Source organism: Passer domesticus, chromosome 9 (assembly GCF_036417665.1).
Source record: "Passer domesticus isolate bPasDom1 chromosome 9, bPasDom1.hap1, whole genome shotgun sequence".
NCBI lineage: Eukaryota > Metazoa > Chordata > Aves > Passeriformes > Passeridae > Passer > Passer domesticus.
The window spans coordinates 17,146,210-17,161,569 of NC_087482.1; the positions used below are offsets into that span (position 1 = coordinate 17,146,210).

General features: G+C 47.4%; 1 long non-coding RNA gene across 1 annotated transcript; it reads left to right on the forward strand.

Annotated features, from left to right (window-relative positions):
• Positions 1–11: 11 nt before the first annotated feature.
• Positions 12–2,855, forward strand: LOC135307258 (uncharacterized). The gene is made up of 4 exons (XR_010367967.1): positions 12–117; positions 204–302; positions 1,751–1,858; positions 2,060–2,855. It is a non-coding gene; the product is annotated as an uncharacterized LOC135307258 (long non-coding RNA).
• The last annotated feature ends 12,505 nt before the right edge of the window (positions 2,856–15,360 follow it).

Sequence of the window (15,360 nt, forward strand, 5' to 3'; positions counted from 1 at the left end):
GTCAGGAAGCAGGTGACAGGAGCTTCTGTGGCTGTTGAGTTACAGGTGTGTCTGCAGGAAAGACTTTTCAGGCTCCTTTCCTGGTTGCTGCACACAAGCCCCGCTCCCATGGCAGGGGTGAGTAGTGTGTCCCTGCTGATGCCTCAGGCTGAGCCCTGGTTCTATGGGATCCATTCACCTGAAATGCAAATACTTCTCTTAAGGTCCTCCGAGAAGGCGGAACAAACCTATAGGAGACAGGAAGTCCCTGGAGGCATCCAAACACATGCACAGGATCGGGAGTGACCTGGAGAGACAACGTGGTGGGTGCATTTCCCTCATGCTTCCCCTGGGACTCAGCAGCCGGGGGCTTTGGCTGCACATCTGGACACGCCGTGCCCGGCACAGCGGGAAGGGATCCATGGCAGCCTCGCTGCCCCGCTGCTGCTGCTGCTGCTTTCATGCCCTGCAGGGCTGTTTCCCAGCCTGGCCTGGCTGCAGCTTCTGCCCAGCGTCTGCAGGAAGGCATTTGGCATCAGCTGACAGGCTGCCCAAACTGCACCATGGGCCATGCCCACCCCGAGATCCCCTGCAATTTCCCAGTCTCTGAGCACATCTGGAGGGGCAGCTCTTTGGAGGAGGGAGGGCCCTGGAGCGGCCCCAATAACCTGGTCTTTCTCCTGGATCTTATCCATTACTGAGACAAGCATTGCCTCCTGAAGATGACACATTCCCACTGGGGAAGAGCCACACTTGATCCAGCATTGCCTTCTCCTTTCTGCAGACATGGAACGAGAGCCTGTGCTGAAGGCTGAGTTTCCCGGAGGAAGCAGTGGCTCCATGGCAGCCTCTGCCTCAGGAAGGGAGGCGCTGCCAGGCACAGGCCCAGGAGGTAATTGATGTGCCTCTGGGCCTGAGCCCTGCTGAGGCTTCAGATGTCCTCTCTGCTGCCTGGCAGTGCGGGCACACAGCATTACCTGACCCCCTTGCAGTGCTCGGTTCCCTATACAAGGGGATCCCAGCACAGCATGGAACAATTCCCATCTGTGCTCCTTTCTAGACTGGGAACGTGACTTCCATCACTGGGAAACACTGTTAAAGCACAGTTTAAGGATGTTGGAGCTTGGTGATGGTAGGTTTTCAGCAACTCTTTGCTAACAGAGCAATCATTGTCCAAGTGTGATCATTGTCCAGAGTAATATTCCTCTGTCATTTCCCTTAAGATCCTCTGAAGTTTGATGGATTCTGGAAATCCTGGCCTCCAAATTTCTACTCTTGTACCCAACAGTGATCCCACAGGATTGCTGTCAGTGGGAGGAAGGAGCATTTAGCTGTCCATCTTCCTCCTGTGGGCAATGTCACTGTGTCTTTCCATGTGCTTTTTTGCAGCCAGGGAGAGGGCAGAGAGGGAAGGGGCCGGGCCCAGGGCTGTGCCCCGGGGCTGAGCCTTTGGCAGCTCTTTTGCCTGTCCCAGGGAGCCTGAGCTACTCCTGCTGCCACTTTCAAGCCCTGGCCCTGCCCGTGTCTGGGTTTAGAGCTGCTGGCAGCTCCAGGGAGTCTTTTCTGCCCCGACTGCCCTGCAAGGGGCTCCTTCCATGCCAGTGTGGGGCCACTGCAGGAACGTGGTCCCCATGCCCCTGCTCCTGAGTGGGAGGCAGAGCTGAGGGAGTGCCTTGGTGGGCACCAATCACCCAGGTGCCCTTACTGCCACTCGGGCCTGAAGGAGAATCTTGTACAGTGTCACAGGAGCTGTTGTGTCCGTCCTTTGCAGGTGAACCTGATGATGAAGACGATCCTGATGACGAAGATAATACTTTTGATGAAGACGATCTGAATTCCCAACCTGTACCCATTACTGAGCCTCTGAGAGATGCTGAGGGTAGGTCAAGGCCTTTCCCCCTGGGAGAGCTGCCAGCTCAGAGGCCAAAGCTGGGCCGGGGGGGCAGCGCTGCAGGTGCCAGCACAGAACCAGGCACGTGTGTGCCCTTGCGCTGCGCGATCCCCTCACTGCTCCTGTGGCTCAGGGGTGCCCGTGCAGATCAGCAGAGATGACAGAAGCTCTGTGGCTATTGTGTTACAGGTGTGTCTGCAGGGAGGACTTTGGTGGATGTTGCACACAAGCCCCGCTCCCATGGCAGGGGTGAGTAGTGTGTCCCTGCTGACCCCACAGGCTGGGACTTCGTTTTGTGGGATCCATTCCTGGGAAATGGAACTCTGTTTCTCTTAAGGTCCTCCAAGAAGGAAGAAGAAACCTACAGGAGCTCGTAAGTCCCTGGACCATTCCAAACATCTGGAACAAAAACGGAGTGGTGTGGACAGCCAGAGTAGTGGGTGCATTTCTCTCATGCTTCCCCTGGGACTCAGCAGCCGGGGGCTTTGGCTGCACATGTGGACACGCCGTGCCCGGCACAGCGGGAAGGCATCCATGCACCACAGGCCATGCCCAGCCTAAGATCCCCTGCCATTTCCCAGTCCCTGAGCACATCTGGAGGGGCCGCTCTTTGCAGGAGAGAGGGCCCTGGAGCAGCTCCAAAATCCTGGCCATTTTCCTTGTCCTTATCCATGTCTTTGACAAGTGTTACCTGGAAGAGAAGGGCACAGCATAGAGGAATTACGGCATGCAGGCTCAGGGGGTTTGGGTACTGAGCAGTCCTGTGCCAAGGGGCAGCAAAGTGCCTGCAGGCCCCAGCTCTGGAGGAAACAGGGAGTGAGGACGTCCTGCCCGTATCCACCACGCTGCATTTCAGCAGTGCAGCACAGCATGGGCTCACGCTCCCCATTGCTCCCACAGATGCAGCCGAGACCTCAACACATTCTGACTACACTTGGAAAAACATGAGAAGAGTTGTCTGCTGGGGAACACCTTGTTTGATTAAGTTGATGGCCATTGTGGCTGGTGCAGCACTGTGCCTGCTTTTGTGCTCTGCTGGAATCTGGTATTGCTGGATGAGAAAATGGTGAGTGTTTTGCGATTCTCTGCCTCAAGCAGCTTCCTTTAAAGGCTGCTCATAGTCAGGGAATATTCCCAGAGAGTTTGCAGTGGAACTGTGGCCAGTCCCTGGTTCTCCAAATAACTCTGCTGAGGGTTCTGCTGCTGCCCAGTGCTTCCATTGGCCTCTCAATTGCTGGGCCTTGTCCTGGGGGCCCCGCTGGGGCTGCAGCCAGTGCTGGCTCCCACTGAGGCTGCCTGGCCAAGAGCAGCCCCAGGGGCACAGGGCAGAGGCAGAGGGAGGTGGGGAGGAGAAAGAGCAGGGCCGAGGTTGCCCTTGAAAGGCAGAGGCGCTCTGGGGCCCGCTCCTGGCCAGGGACCCTGTGGCCGGGGCCTTGAGGGGCAGCTGTCCAGCTGGGCCCAGCTGTGCCAGCAGCTCCAGCCGTGCTGGGGAGCCTTGCCAGCTCTGGGCCCTGCTGTGCACAAGGGTCCCTGTGTGACACCTCCTCTATTCACAGGTGCTCCTGTGCATGTTCAGAAGACGCACCTAAAAACAGAGGCAATGAGAACCTGAAACTTTATCCCAGTTCTTCACTTCTGCCCCTGTCTGCCCTGCCATGGCTGCATCCCCGCCATGAGGCTGTCCCAAAACCCACCCCTCCTCAATGAGACCCTCTCCCCCTGAGTCCCCTGGTCTTGTTCCCCGGCCAGGAATGAAGGTGGGCAGCCCTTGTCTGCCAGGGCAGAGCTTGTCCCATATTTTATGTTTAAATAAAGAATTAGAGTTTTCGCAGCTATGTGCATGTGGTAGCAGCAGCAAAGCCCACCCGGCAAAAGCACTGGCTGAGCTCCATGCCCAGGAGCAGCCGTGGATGGCCACGGTGTGGGCAGGCAGGAGCCAGGCAGGGGCTGCTGTGCCCAGTGGCGGGGCCCCGAGGGGATGGGGGAGCCCATGCTGAGCATCCCTGGGCTGAGGGCACATTTCCTTCTGGGGGATTATCTGGGCCTGGACCTGAAGAGGCACACTGGGATATTTTGGAGTCCCTGTTGAGGGGTGCAGGGAATCCTTATGAGGCACAAAGGAGTATTGTTGGCCTCTCCTAAGGTGTGCAGGGATCCCTCATGCATTGGGCAGCAGGGTTAAATTTGAGGGGGTTTTTTACTCTTCTCAGCACGGCATTGGGACACTTGGCCGAGGTTTTGCCAAGCTGGGAGAAAGCCTCTTGCAAAGGCTTGGGCCCAGCCTGTGGGCACAGCGGGCGGGCGCAGCCCATCCCCTGGGCCAGTCCGGGCTGCTCAGGCCGGGCCGGGCCGGGCCAGGCTCGGGCCCCGGCAGGGAAGGGCCGCGGCCCTGGGCTCTGCTGAGGCTGCTGAGCTCCGGCCTGCCCTGTGCTGCAGCCCAACACATTGACAGCCATGGCCGTGCCCTGGGCCACCGCAGGCACCCGGGGCTACAGCTGAGGCCGCGCCTTCTCCCACTGAAGGGAGGCTGGCTCTGTTCCCTCGGAGGGCACAGCTTAGCTCCCAGCACCTTTGTGAACCTGCCTGCTGGGCAAGTGCTGGGGGGCAGAGAGTTCCAACCCTTCTCACTGGGAATTGTGTCTGGTGGTGTAGGGATTTTAAATTTTTTTTCCTTCTAAATTTGTGTCCTGGCAGAGGGTTAAGTTTGCTTGCTCTCAGTAGGGCGCTTTTCTTCTTGGCAGTCAGTGGGGCTTCAATGCAGCCAGGGTTGAAGGAGGATCTCTGGCTGCTTGGGCTGTGGTTGTGGGACACCTTGGCTTCATCCTTCCTTTGGCTGTGATTTGCACTGGTGCTTGTGCAGGCATTTTAGACTAAGTGGCTTCAGTTCGTTCCTCTTGCCACCAAAAACCGAGAATAAACCTCTTTAACCTCTTTAGTATTAAGAGGCCGGCCTTACTTTCTTGACTTGCTGGATGCACAGGCCATAGGCATCACAGGGCCTTCTTGGTGGGGTCTTCAGATACCCTGGTGGTCACTGAAGAAGGAAGCTGATTTTTCTGGGAAAAAGATTGTTTCCCATGTATGGAAAAGAATAACCTGTCACTTCCCTATCCCTTTCTCTGTAAAGTGATACAAGCATGTGCATTCATCTATCTCTGTCTGCCTTATCTATCTATCTATCTATCTATCTATCTATCTATCTATCTATCTATCTATCTATCTATCATCTATCTTACTAATCTATTGTGGTGTTGCATTTTATTCAAATAGTATGCTCTGTCTCGAAAATGTACCTCTTGAAAATATATGGTTTATTCCAAGCTGTGTTCCTCCTCTGAAGTCCCATGAATCTGCAGTCCCATTGACCCAAATCTTATTTCGCACCCACTTTGAATTTCCCTCTTAAGCTGTGCGAGGAAGACCAGATTCTCTCATGGCCCATCTCTCCCCTAGGCTCGCCCTCTCTCCCCCTCCCTTTCCCTTTCCCCCTTCTCCCTCTGAAACCATGTTACTCCTGGGGCTGGGTCCCCCAATAAACCCTCATCTAATCAGCACCCTCAGAAGCCGTGTGGAGTCTCCTTGTGTGCCTGCTGCTGCCAGCCAACTCACAGCCCAGGGGGCCCTCCGGGGACTCCCTGGGGAGCTCCCCTCAAAGGAGCTGCTACAATCTATGAAATATTTCTATGCATGATATTTTGTTTATTCGTACATTATGACACATCTCTTGAGAGCTGGAAAAGAATACCATCCATCTTTGATATAGCAAAGCTTGGGTGGAGGAGCAAACCTGAACTGTGATTTCCTTCTTGCTAGACATATGCTGGCTTGTTTAGATTGACTTTGAACTGAAATCCTGCAAAGCTGGATAATGACTGGTGGCCATCGCTCTGATATCCTTGAAAGCCCTTTATGGATTTTAATTTTTTTCATCTATGATGGCTGGTAAATACCTTTCTTCCTTAAGCCACGAGCAGGCAATATTGGAGGTAGAAAATAACATAATACTGCATAGTTTAGATACTTGATAATTTTCTTGTGAAATATTATGGCAGTACCTCCTGCCTAAAACTGCCTCAAAACTACTGCAGCAGGTCAGCTACTGAGCACAGCTTACTGCATAATTGCAGCTCATGTTTCTACAGTGGAATTGGCTTTTTGTTCTTCTGCATGAGTATGAAACACTACCAATTGAAAGGCTGCTTACAGAGCAAAGAGCCTTGTTTAGTGTAGCCTGGACTTTGGGAAGGTGGTATCTGTTAGATGAATACCCAGCAAACGACCTAAGTTATTTTTCGTGACTACTCCCCCGTGATTTTGGCCTGGCTTCTTTAGGAGATTCTGTTTTCATTTAGAAATGGCACAGTGGAGCCAGTGCTGCCTCAGGACAGGTGGAGCTGGGACAAATGGCTCATTGATTTTGATCTCAACAAAAAGCCACCTGAGCTCCTCATGACAGCAACCCCACGAACTGGAAATGGATCCACTAAAACTAACTCATCACAGAGCTTTTAACTCAAAGCTCTGACACATGGAGCTTGCTCAGTTCTGCCATGGAGGAAGGGAGTTTGAAGACAAAGAGATTTATAAAGGAGATCCATGTACAACAAAAGTGCTTCTATTTTAGCAAATGAAGTATCTTAGGATGTAAAGCCTCATCCATACCCCAGTCTTATCCCTCAATTAACCCAAATTCTTGGTCTTAATTCCTTTGTCAGTAGGAAAATATGACAGGGAAGTGTAGATACTCCTTTCCTTCTTCAGATGGGCAGCTTGTAATCTTGTCTTCTCCCACAAACAGGAGCAGAGAAACGGGAATCTTGTCATGAAACCGTACTTGGGAAAGTTTGCCCTGTGTTTGTTTTTGCCCTGAAGTAACTGCGATTCATCGGAGTATTTACAAGCCCTAAAGGATGGATTTATTTCGCTTGCTAGAATTTTGATTTTTTAGACCTTTTCTGCTGCACAAGAGCCTGGCACTTGGAGAACTCTTGCCCCATGCACTTCTCCAGTGCTTCTTGCAGAGAAGCTTTAGGAAGCACTTAGGAAAAGTGCCATGTTCATGTGTGGTTTATGGATCCCACAGGACAGGGAAATGTCTTTGCAGTGGGCACTGCCTTTTATTCCAAGGTGTAGAAGGATTCTTGGCTGAACAAGGCCATGATATTCTCCTGCGGGTACTGGACAGCCCTGGGCTGCAGATTACAAAGTTACTCTGAAAACCATGTACTGTCCTCGAACAGGAACAAGATAGACCATGCACTGTCCTCAAATAGATACAACAAGGAAGAATGAGCATTGTGTCAGGATGAAACCAAATGCGCCAAGCTCGTCGTGGGAGCTGCTAATTTGGCACACCTTAGCTAAAGATGCTTATAGTGTGACAACCAATCAGTAATTAAGATGTATGTGTGAATGTAGCTACTTAACCAATGAGCATTAAGCACTAGTGGCATGAGACAGTGTATAGAGAAGGATAAATATGCCAAAGTTGCTTAATAAACGAGGACGACGTGTAGCCACATTGGCTGTGAGTGTCGTTACTCAGCCGACTCTCCATGGGAACCTCCTCACCAAGGAATTGTCTTTGCTGTGGGCACTGGCTGTTATTCCAACACCTGTGTCATTTATTCTACTGGAATCCTTGTGAGAAAGGTTGTTTTTCGCCATTGAGATTTTTAGGTGACGTTTTTGATCTCAAACAGCCCAAAGTTTTCCATCTCACAGGTTTCTGATGCTGGTTTTCCCTTTCCAGTCTGTTGTTGGCCAAGGAAGATGCTGCTTAGATTCTGCAGGCCCCCATACATGGATACGGTTACAGGTAAAAATCGATCCAGCCAATTGAATAAAAATAAAATATAAATTTATTCACAACCGATATACAGTCCCGACAGCCAACAGTCAAGGACAGCACCAACCCCAGGATGGAAGCTGGGTGAACACAGATCTGTCTTCTATCGCACCCAATCCCCCCTGTTCACCAATGCCGCTTGGCAGAGTCCGTTCTTATACTCTTTTTCTAGCCTCCAGCAGAGTCCCTTTGTCTTTCCTCAGGGTTCTTCATATTCATGATGCCTCTATTCTCCGTCCTGTGCTGGACAAAACCTTGTCCGGGAACTGATGTGTATCCACTCTTCGGTTACCGGAATCCCGTATGCAGATGTATGTCCTTGATGGTCCCCCCTGTCTAAGATGAACATCTCCATTGGCCATCATCGCTGGGCCTCCTCCTGTTCACACCAGTGAGAACGACAATCTCCTGTGCCGGCTGGGTTCACTTCCTATGTTAATGACACTCCTCCTACCCGACTGCCAGCTGCGGTTTCCTCACCCTGTGAAGCAATCCCCTCTTCCCCTGCTAGTGTGATTTCAAGGTTTGATATTTTAATCTATATATATATATACATATATTTTTTCACCACGAATTACCGTAGTATATATAACAGGTACCAAGCTGAAAGTTCTCCAGTGCTCCCCAGCAGTCCAGTTATCCACAGGAGGGCCATGAGCAGCTCCAGATGCTCCAAGGGATTCTAACAGATGAATTTCTGTCCCTCAGGAAGGCAGGGCTGGGTCTGAAGTAAAGGGTCTGACCCTGCACCCACCTTTACAGGGCAGCAGTTATCCCACACTTTGTGGAAGGCACATAACATGTGCCACTCTTAAATCAGCACTGGCTTAGTCAGTCTTATAAAGCTCTTAAAAAAAAAAAAAAAAACAACCAAAAAAAAACCCAAAAAACAAAAAAGCAGACTGGGCAAATAATTATTTGTATTTTATTGGTTGGAGTGGTTTTGGCTTTTTTTTTCTTGGTTCTTTGCTTTGGTGCTCAGAGATCATGGAGGAAGAGGCAGATTTTCTGTTCAACTTGCCTGTCAGTATGCAGGGGGCATGAAAAGAAGATCAGTTTTTCAACAGCTGGTTAAGAAGCTCTAAAAGCAGTTGTGCTGTCCCTAATCAGGGGGTGGGGGCACTGCTAACAGCCTGGATTGTCCTCACCCGTGTTCCCCTCCTTACCAAAGTGCTGTGTAGATCCAGAGCCTTGTGCCTTGGCCCAATGGTGCAAAAATCCTCCCAGCATTGCTGTTTGCAAAAATTGGTTCTCATTAAGATGAAAAGCTGTATGGGTGGCCTGCAGCTAATGTTTTTTTGTTGCCTGGACACCAGGCAGTGCTCACGTCTAAATGACTGACCAGCCCCAAGCTGCTCTTAAGACTGATTTGATCAAAGGCACTGAAGCTCTGTTGAGTGCAAATTCTCCAGGAAAACAAGCACAGGAACTTGGATAATGTTGGTGACAAAAGCAGAGTGCAGAATTGAACCTCTGAGGACACCTCACTGCTGCCTCCCCCCACCCTTTTATTTTAAATTCATTTCATATTCTGAGTGTGAGCTCTTGCATGAAATGGCTTTTCAGCAAGGAACTGCTGGGCCTCCTGGCTGTGTCCCTTTGTGCTCCCAGTGCTTCTTGAACAAAATGGGCAGGAGATTGTTCTCCTTTTTATTGCCTTTATTAAAAAGAATCAGCTCAGGTGGGGAGAAATCGACGGGTTGCGCCCACGCCCCCAGAGCTCCCAGGAGTGACACGGAGGAGGAGGATGATGCAGCTGTGTCCGCTGGTCTGCAGGCAGAGCTGGGGATTCCGTCCTCACCAGAGATTAGGAGATTCCGCCTTTTTGGTCCAACACCTCGGGTCCTCTCTCTAGTCAACATCCTTTCAGGTTAGGGTGAGAAGCAAAAAGGATCCAAGCAGGCACTGGACTACGCTCCCATCCTTAGACATCACCTAGGCCCCCTAGTTCTATGTTGGCTCCTTGTTTTTAGGGGTTTTCCTGGAAAACTGCAAAATTTGGTGCAATGCATTTCTCATCTGCATACCAGCTCTGATGCCACTCCCATTCTCCTGGTACCTGCAGGGTCCCTGTGTCACTCCCTGGCAAGCCTCAGGGGGACAATGGTTAATCACCAACCATTAACAGGTAATTGAAGAAGAACTCTTAACAATGAAGCTAAATTAACAGCAACTGGTCCAACTTGTTTTAACTCTGCAACCTTAAAAATAATAGATAACTTTTTATTCAAAACAGTCCCCCCTCTTTTTCTTTGATCAGGCTTAAGCTTAAGCTTGCATCAACTTACAGTTTTTGCCTCATTAACATAGAATTTCTTATATTTTTGTATTGATTATAAATTTCCTGAGCACTCTGGTGATCATATTTACCCAACTTCATTACCCTTTTTGGTTTTTCAGGTTAATCTCTTTAGAGATCCTTAGGTTATTCTGTACAGCAGATGTCATTATTTTAATTAAACAGGGGAATAAGAACAAACTAACAAGTGTACACACTGTGAAGGTTGTAGTTTTCTAACTTTTTTTGAAAGTCCATAGATTATCCCACCAACTGGAATCAAGTACAGGATTCCTTTTTTGATTTCTTATTATCTCTAATATTGCTTGTAGCTTCATAATTTGGTTTAATATATGCCCCTTTTTCAATTTGTTTTTCCTTAAATCATCGTATATAGGGACTCTTGTACTTGATCCAGATTCTTTGGGTAATAGAAAGAAAGCTTGTTTTATAATTCTAATGATGCAACTGCCAGACCAGTCTCTTGGCAATTTAGTGGATGTTGTGGTACCATTGACCCAAAACAGGTGTTTAGGGGTTTCCCGAAATATATTAGGTTTTGTCGTGCCCTCCCAATATTTAGAAATATCTTTTCCTTTGACCAGATTTACCAGGCTTGCTTTAGTAGTATCACGTTCAAAGCACCACCAGGCTTCTCCTACAGGGTACTCTCTCAGGAGTGGCTGCCTAAATGTGGCAGTGTTCTGGGCTGTGCAATATATTTTCTCATTCTCTTGATAAAGGATCAATTGGGAGAGGTTAACACAATTATAGTTTAAATTGGTGTGGACTCTCAGCAAGGAACTTACTTCTTTCTCATAGAGAGGTTGGTAGCGCTCACTGCACGGCTCTCTTGGGCTCCCCAGAGCACCACCAGCAGTCAGAGCCATCACTACTACCCTTCCCAAGAGTCCGGTATGGGTCATCTTGCACAGCCTGCCCACCTGGCCTTGCCTCCTGAGGATTTTACTGAGAAGAAGTTTCCAAGCTCTTTAGAGTCTCTTGCTCTTCTGGTTAAACCTCTCTTGATCTGTCTCTGCTAATTTGGTCTCTCCTAGGGGAGCACTCTGCAGAAGATTAACCTGGAGTCTTTGGTACTAAGTTGGGAGGACTTTACCAGAATTACTTATTAACAGTTTTTAACTTTTACAAATTTCTTGAAACACTTTAAGACATGTTATGATTCTAAACTTTTGTCTTATACAGTTCATCAGTCTTTTTGGTTCTTCTTTTTGAGTGTCAACTTTAAGTCATTTGGTCCTTTTATCATAGTATATTCAGCTGAATTAGCTCCTGATGTGGTTGAATCTTGTCCTGAGTTAGGGTGTGAGGGTGGTGTGGAATCTGGTCCAATACCAGAGGGAGACACTGACAAATCTTGTCCAATGCCCGGGGGTGGGACTGGTCCTTTAATTCTCGTGATGTGGGTCTAACCTTTTTCTCTGCTCCGCACAGCAGAATTAGCGATGACAAGTGCCTGAAAGGGACCTTCAAATTTAGGCATTAATGGTCTACTATTCCAGGATTTTATCAAAACCCAGTCTCCTGGGTTGATGTCGTGTGCTTTTGTGTCAAGAGGGGAGGTTTGGGGGAGGTATCCTTTTTTTCTAAGTCTTTCTAGGGTTCTTCCAATGACTTCTAAATATTTTCTGGTAACTTCTTCTCCTTCCAAATTGTCTTCTGTGCTATAGGGTGTTAACAAGAATGGCAGTCCAAACATCATTTCATAGGGTGAAATCTTTATATCAGATCGGGGTCTTGTTCTGATGCGCAACAGCGCTAGGGGCAAACACTTTAGCCAATTCATTTTTGTTTCTTTGATTAATTTGGTCAATACATTTTTGAGAGTTTTGTTCATCCGTTCTACCCTCCCAGAACTCTGGGGGTGCCACGGAGTATGTAATCTCCATTTTATTCTTAAGGCTTCAATTACATTTTGCAATGTTTGGGCCACAAAGTGTGGACCTCGGTCTGAGTCTATGGTATTCACCATTCTGTATCTGGGGATAATGTTTTCCAAGATTACCCTTGCTATGACTTGGGCTGTTTCCCTTTTGGTTGGGAAGGCTTCTACCCAGTGAGTGAGATGATCCACTATAACTAGTAGATGTTTGTATCCTTGTTCTGGGGGCATCTCAGTAAAATTTATTTGTATGCTTTGGAAAGGTCTTTGAGTTAGTTCCTTCCCTCCAGGTGTTACTTTTCTCATGACTTTCTGATTTACTTTTTGGCAAATTAAACACCCTTTTGTGATTGCTTTTGCTAGGTCACATACACCTATGCACAGGTTATTTCTTAGGAAATGATCACATAGTCCTTGGACTCCCCAGTGGGTTAATTTATTTAGTTCTGTTAGCACTGTCCCGGCAAGTGCTTTGTTTAAAAACACCTGTCCGTCTGATGTTAACTACTCCCCTCGTTGCCTTTGGTGTAACTTTAAATCTTTTATAGCCTTTAATTCTTTTTCACTAAATATGGGTTTTTCTCTTTCCTCCTCCTCGGGTGTGGTTACTGTTTTAAAAACTTTTACTGGATCCCCTGGTTCTAAAGCTGCTTCCTTTGCTATCTGATCAGCCAATCGGTTTCCTTTAACTTCAAGGCTGTGTCCTTTTTGGTGCCCTTTTATATGGACTACTGCTATTTCTGTTGGTTTCTGTAGAGGTTCCAATACAGACTTGACTAGATTCTCATGAGCTAAGCTTTTTCCCCTTGAGCTTAGATATCTACGCTCCTCCCATATTTTCCCAAATGTGTGTAATATCCTAAATGCATATTGGGAATTTGTAGAAATGGTTCCCCGGTCTCCCTCCAATAAGTCTAATCTTCTTTTCAGGGCATATATTTCACAACTTTGGGCTGACCAGGTTTGGGGTAGTTTTCCTTTTTCATCAATTTGTAAAGTTTTTCCGTCTATGATGGCATAACCTGAAGCTCTTTTTCCACCTACTACCCTTGAAGAGCCATCTATAAACAAAATTCTTCCAGTTGTTAGAGGTTGATCTTCTAAATCCTCTCTTTCTTTGGTTTGGAGACGGATCAATTCAAGGCATTCATGTTCTAGACTCTCTATAGTCTCTCCCATAAGGAATTGTGTTGGATTGAGGGCGTTTGATGTGATGAATTCTAAATGATCTGTGTTCATTAGTATTATTTCATATTTTAATATTCTTGCATTGGTTAGCCACTGTTGAGCTCTTTGGCTCAGCACTGTTTTAAGATCGTGAGGGGTATGTACTTTAATTTTTCCTTGTAAAGTCAATTTTTGGGTCTCTTCTATCAGAATAGCAGTTGCTGCTACTGCTTGTATACAAACTGGCCAGCCTCTAGCCACTGGGTCTAACAATTTGGAGATATAAGCTACAGGTTTTCTGCAGCCTCCCCACTCTTGAGTTAGTACACCGTAGGCTAGACTTCCTTCAGCACTTACAGAAAGATCAAAGCTCTTCTTGAGGTCAGGTAAGCTTAGGAGTGGAGCAGAAGACAACTTCTCTTTTAGGTTCTCTAGTTGTTGATCGTCTTCTGCTGTTCAAATTATGGGATCTGGGGCTACCAGCTTATCATATAAAAATTTCACATTTTGTGTGTATTGATCCAACCATAACTTGCAGTATCCAAACAGGCCTAGAAGCTTTCTCACATCTCTTTTTGTTTGTGGAGCTGGGAGAGATAGGATGCCTGAAATTCTGTCAGGACTCAATTTCTTATATCCCTCTCCTATTATGTGCCCCAGGTATGTTATTTCTGATTGTACGAACTGTAGCTTCTCTTGGGAAACTTTTAATCTTTTCTCTCCCAGAAAATTCAAAAGTTTAATGCTAGTTGTTCTGACCTGATCTTTTCCTTTCCCTGATACCATCAGGTCATCAACATACTGCAGGATTTGTACTTCTTTTTCAGGAACAAAACTGTTCTAACAAACCCTCTAGGGCTTGTCCAAAGAGATGGGGTGATTCAGTAAACCCTTGCGGTAATTGGGTCCATCTTAGCTGTTGTTTTCTTTTTGTACTTGGGTCTTCCCATTCAAAGGCAAACCAATCTCTACATTCTACTGCCAGAGGACACGCCCAGAAAGCATCCTTCAAATCTATAATAGTGAACCAAGCATGTTCTCTTGGAATTCAGCTTAGAAGATTATACGGGTTGGGCACAAGCGGATGTCTAGCAATGGTCTTTTTGTTTACCTCTCTTAGGTCTTGTACCAGCCTGCATTTCCCTTCAGCTTTCTTAACTGCCAGTACAGGGGTATTGTGCGGTGACATACAGGGTTCCAAAATTCCCTCTTGCAGCAATTGTTCAATAACTATGGCCAGCCCCCTCTTTCCTTCCAGGGAAATTGGTACTGTTTGACCCGTATGGGTGAAGTATCATCTTGCATTTTTATTGTTATCGGAGGAATGTCCCGCTTTCCTCCTTCAGCCCACACCTCTGGGCTTATTTCAGCAACATCACCTTGGGATAACTTCATTATTTGTACCACCATCTTCCCTTCTCTCAGGACTATTCCTACTCCCAAATGAACTTGTAGATCTCTACCTAACAAACTTTTTTCTAGTTTAGGCAGGTAGATCAAATTTGCTTCACACTGCCTTGAGTTTCCGATTATTTTTACATTCTCAATCACTGAGGCTCTAAATGGTTTCCCTTCAGCCCCTAATACTTCACAAAATTTTCTACCGATTACCATACCTTCTGGTATTTTGTTGAGACAGGACTTATCTGCTCCTGTATCAACCAAAAATTCAAATTCCTAATTTTGGGTTCCCACTTCAAAGTTTACCAAGGGCTCCTCTAGGTGTTGCATTGGGTCCCCTAAAGTATAGAGCCCTTGACACCCCTAATCGTCACCTCTAAGCATTTTCTCTAAGGCTTCTTGTTCTTTGGCTATTGCTTTATCAAGGGTCAGCTTTTTACAAAACCTTCTAATGTGCCCAGTCTGCCCACAGTAACAGCAACGCCTTTCACTTGAAGGGACTTGAGGCCTCTCCGTTCCTCTTGTACCTGATGGTACTGGCCTATCCTTATCTGCTCCTGATGCTGGATTCCTCTACTCTTTTGTGGTCTTGGACTGTAGGAAAGAATTGTTTGCTCCAACACTTTCTCTAGCTATAGAGACCATGATCCTAGCTTTGGCCTTTGCTTTTTCTTCTTCCCTCATTAAATACACTTTCAATGCTTCCTTCAATAACTCATTAATGTCTTTTTCTTGCCAATCTTAATTCTTTTCCAGTTTTCTCCGTATATCAGGCCAAGATTTAGTAACAAACTGGACCTTTAATAGCACTTCACCCTCGTTGGTGTCTGGGTCTGTTCTAGAATACAATTGAAAGTTCCGCTTTAGGCGATTAAGCCAAGTAGCAGGAGTTT